The 5,000-nt window shown below is 40.4% G+C and overlaps 1 pseudogene; it reads left to right on the top strand.

Annotated features, from left to right (window-relative positions):
- LOC119583408 overlaps positions 1–5,000 on the top strand; it is a 20,312-nt pseudogene that overhangs the window by 1,975 nt on the left and 13,337 nt on the right.

Genomic DNA, 5,000 nt, shown 5'->3' on the forward strand with positions numbered 1-5,000 from the left:
TCTCTCTCTCCTCTCTTCTTCTCTCTTCCTCCCCTCCTCTCTTCCTCTCCTCTTCTCTCTTTCTCTTCTTCCCTCTCTCTCTCTCTCTCTCTCTCTTTTCCCCTCTCTCTCTCTCCTCTCTCCCCTCTTTCCTCTTCTTTTTTCTTCTTCTCTCTCTCTTTTTTCTCTCTCTCTCTCTCTCCTCTCTCTCTCTTCTCTCTCTCCCTACTTCCCTCCCTCAATACCTCTTTGCCTCCCTCCCTCTCTCTCTCCCTCCCCGTAAATAGACTTTCTTTCATCTCACTCCTCCCCCTTCCCCCTTCTCCCTTTTCTCCTTCCCTCCCTCCCCCTCCGTCTCCTCCTCCCCTCCCTCCCCCTCCGTCTCCTCCTCCCCTCCCTCCCCCTCCATTTCCTCCCCCTCCCTCTCCTCCTCCCCTCCCTCCCCCTCCCTCTCCCCCCTTTCTCACCTCCTGCGGCAGTTCACATCGCCAGGGAGGAACTTTCTCTTGATTTCCCGTCAAGTCTTCCTTTGAAAGACAGGGTCGAGGTGGGGGAAGGGTGGGGGGGGGGAGGAGGGGAGGGAAGGGGGAGAATGGAGAGGTGGAGGAGGAGGAATGAAGGAAAGGGGAGAAGGGAGGGGTGGAGGAGGAGGGAGGAGGAGGAGGGAGGAGGGAGGAGGGAGAAGGGAGGGTGGAGAGGTAGGGAAGGTGGAGGGGTGGGGGTCTTTGAGGAAGGGTGAAAGGGGTGGGGGAGAGGGAAGGGATGGAGATAAGGGGGAGTGGGAGGAGGTAGAAAGAGGGGAGAGAGATGAGGGGGTCGAAGGAGAGAGAGAGGGGGGGAAGGGGGAGGGGGAGAGGGCTGCTGCAGTTGTCAAAAACAGTTTATCATTTTGTGTGTGTGCGTGTGTGTGTGTGCGTGTGCGTGTGCGTGTATGTGTATGTGTGTGTGTGTGTGTGTGTGTGTGTGTGTGTGTGTGTGTGTGTGTGTGTGTGTGTGTGTGTGTGTGTGTGTGTGTGTGTGTGTGTGTATGTATGTGCGTGTGTGTGCGTGTGTGTGTGTGTGTCAGTGTGATAGATAGATAGATAAATAGATAAAGAGAGAGTGTTGTCTACGTGTGTATATGATATACATACAAACAAACAGACAGACAAACAGAACGGGATAATCAGGATAATAAAGAGAAAAAAGGGGCCAGTGAGGAAGATGAAATTGTCATTCAGAACAGAAAACTTTCCTAATGGATACTTTCGATGGATTTTTTTCTTCTTTGTCTGTCTGTCTGTCTCTCTCTCTCTCTCTCTCTCTCTCTCTCTCTCTCTCTCTCTCTCTCTCTCTCTCTCTCTCTCTCTCTCTCTCCCTCTCTCTACTCTCTCTCCTCTCTCTCTCTCTCTCTCTCTCTCTCTCTCTCTCTTCTCTCTCTCTTTATTTCTCTTCTCCTCTCTCTCTCTCTCTCTCTCTCTCTCTCTCTCTCTCTCCTCTCTCTCCTCTCTCTCTCTCTCTTCCTCCGTCTCACACCTCCCTCCTCCCTCCTTTTTCTTAATTTCTTTTTTCTCTCGCTTATTTTTCCTCTTCCCTAGCCTGTCAGAGTCACGCTGTACCCTGGCGATTTTTTTCTCTCTCTCTTTCTTCCATTATTTTCTCTCTCCTTGTCCGTCTTTTTTCGGTTCTCTCTCTTCACTGTTCTTTCTTCATTCCTCATACGTTTCTCGATTCTCATCTCTCCGCGTTCCTCTCTGTTTTCGCCTTTCCCCTCTTCTCTCTCTTTTTCTTCTTCTTATTTTCACTCCTCCTTCTTCTCTTCCCTTCTCGTCTCGTCTCTCTTGTCTTGCTTCCTTGCCTCACTCCTCTGTCTTCTCTCTTTTTCTCTTCTCCCTTATCTCCTCATTTCTCTCTTCTCTCTTCACTCCTCTCTCTCCTCTCCTCTCCTCTCTTCTCTCTCCTCTCCTCCCTTCTCCTCTTTCTCCCTTTATTCCTCTCTCAGTGGCATTCCCATTTTATTATTTTCTTTTACGTATTTTTTCCTTTTTTCGTGGGCGGGGGGGGGGGGGGTTAAGGCCATGAAATCAAAAGTCGTATTTTCTCCATATTTTGAGCTACAGTACTTTTATTTATTTGTTTGTTTGTTTATTTATACTATTTATGTGTCTGTGAATTCATTTATCTGTCTGTCTATCTATCTATATTCCTTTTTTTTTATTCCTGTTTATTCATTTGTTTATTTATATTATTTTCTTTTTCTCTTATTCACATTTTTTTTTGATTACTCAACTTTACCTTTATCCTTTTTTTTATTATTTTATTTTTTCAATTCATTATTTATTCATTTTATTCCTGTTCATCGCGAGCATTCTAATTTTAAGAAGGGGGAGGGGGGAAGGGGGGGAGGGGGAGGGAGGGGGAGAGGAGTTCTGGTCTTATCACTTCTCTTTATGCAAATGTTTTTTGTTTCTGTTTGTGCAAATATTCATTTACGTGCGTATGTACTGTATATGCATGTATGTAGATGTGGATGTGTAAATGTATATATTGTTGGTGCAGCCAATTGGGAAATGTGTGCGCATTTCATTTTCTTCATGAGCTGTGTCTGTTTTTTTTGGGGGGGGGAGGAGTGATTGTATGTCTGTGTGTGTTTGTCTGTGTTTGTTTGGGTTGTGTTTGTTTGTGTGTGTGTTTGTTTGTTTGTGTGTGTGTTTGTTTGTTTGTTTGTGTGTGTGTATGTGTGGTTGTGTGTGTGTGTTTGTTTGTTTGTGTGTGTATGTGTGTGTTTGTGTGTGAGTGTGTGAATGCGTGTGTGTGTGTGTATGTGTACGAATATGTACGCATACACGAATATCAAGAAGAAGAAAAAGAAAAAGAAGAAAACAGACGAAAGAGAAGGAGAAAGAGAGAGAAAATAGACGAAATAGAAAAAAACACACACGAAAACACAGATACAAAGAAACAAAGGAAGAAGAAAGGAAAATGAAGAGAATTAAAAAAAAAAAAAAATTAAAAAGGTACACACAAGGAATAGAGGAAACACACACATGAGTATAAAGTGTACATGCGTGTGTGTGTGTGTGTGTATTTGTTTATGTGCGTTTATTTATGTACGCGTCTGTGTTTATAAACTTCCAAATACCATACATTTTTCTCCCAATTCGAGAATATATCTTATTCCACAATACTAATATCACACACAAAAAAATCCAATAACAAAAAGATAGAAAAAAGAAAGAAAGAAAAAAAAGAAGGAAAGAAAGAAAAAAAAGAAGGAAAGAAAGAAAAAAAGAAAGAAAAAATATATATAAAAGAAAAAAAAAACGAAAGAGAGAAAGAAAGAAAGAAAAGTATATATATAAAAGAAAGAGAGAAAATAAAATAAAAGAAATAAAATAAAAAAAAAGAAAAAAAAGAAAAGAAAAGAAAAAGAAAAGAAAAGAAAAGAAAAGAAAGAAAAGAAAAGAAAAAGAAAAAGAAAAAGAAAAGAAAAGGAAAAAAATAAAAACAGAGGCAAAATTAGATAAAAAAATATATAAAGAAAAGGTTCAGAAGAGACTTTCCTCCTTCAAAGATAGCAAACCACCTTTGGAGGATAAAAGCGACTTTGGAATCTGAGATATCCAGGGGGGGGAGGGGGGAGAGGGGGGGAGAGGGGAGTGAGAGGGAGTGAAAGGGAGGGAGGGGGTGAAAGGGGGGGGAGAGGGGAGTGAGAGGGAGGGGGTGAGGGGTAAGGGAGTGAAAGGAGGGGAGGGGGTATGGGGGTGAAAGGGGGGAGGGGGTAGTAGGGTGGGGTGGGGGATAGGAAGGGAGGGAAGGGTGGGGGGGAGGGAAACGGAGGGAGGGGAGGGGGTGAGGGGAGAGGCGGTTAAGGAAGAGAGGGGAGGGGGGGGTAAGGCGGGGGTTGAAAGAAGGACGGTAGGAGGGGAGGGTAAAAGGGGGGGGGGTTATTGTCTTTCTCCCTCCTCCTCCTTTCTTTAATCCTTTTGCTGCTCGTTTTCTTAAGGCACGTGATTTTATATATATATATATATATATATATATATATATATATATATGTATATATATATATATATATATATATATATATATATATATATATATATATTACATATATTCTGTATTATATATAATATATATTATATATATATTATATATAAATATATATATATATATATTCATATATATACAGACATATTTGTCAGTCTGTCTATCTGTATGTATTTAGTCACTTAAAATAGTGATCAATAAGAAAGAAGTAAAAAAAAAAAAAGTGAAAACATTAAACAAATGAACAAAAACAAAACAAAACAAAAGAAAAACGATATTGATAAAAAAGCAAGGACGAAATGCAACAAAAACAACCAAACAACAAAAACAAAAAACAGAAACAAGGACAACAAAAACAAAAGCAACAAAACAAAACAACAAAGACAACAAAAATAAAAACAACAAAGAGAACATAAACAAAAAACAAAACAAAACAAAAACAAAACAGAAACAAAAGCAGCAAAAAAAGCACAGTGCCCACCCGTACCCAGACGAACAAAAACGGTCTAGTTAATTGAGGAAGGAAGGAATAACACGTCCCTTGAGTTAATTAAGTCGCTATCAATTGATAATAATTAACCCGCCAAGACTTAATGACAACGAAACCACGACCATTTGACCATAATTAGCGCGAGGTTCACCATAATCAACCCACAGTCCTTTGATAACAATTAACCCTTCGATCACTTAACCATAATTAACCAACGATCATTAGACCATAATTAAATCATGGTCTTTTAACCATAATTAGCTAACCAGCATTTAACCATAATTAACCAGCGACCATTTAACCATAATTAACCAACGATCATTTGACCATAATTAACCAACGACCATTTAACCATAATTAACCAACGACCATAATTGGGTCACGACCAAATGATCATGATTAACCAGCGATCACTTTATAATCATTAACACAAAGACGGTAGTTATTAGTGATTTTCAGTTTTAGTCGGAAATATATATATTTTTTTTTGCAACAATACTTA

The sequence above is a fragment of the Penaeus monodon genome, chromosome 17 (genome assembly GCF_015228065.2).
Source record: "Penaeus monodon isolate SGIC_2016 chromosome 17, NSTDA_Pmon_1, whole genome shotgun sequence".
In the NCBI taxonomy this organism is placed as follows: Eukaryota; Metazoa; Arthropoda; class Malacostraca; order Decapoda; family Penaeidae; genus Penaeus; species Penaeus monodon.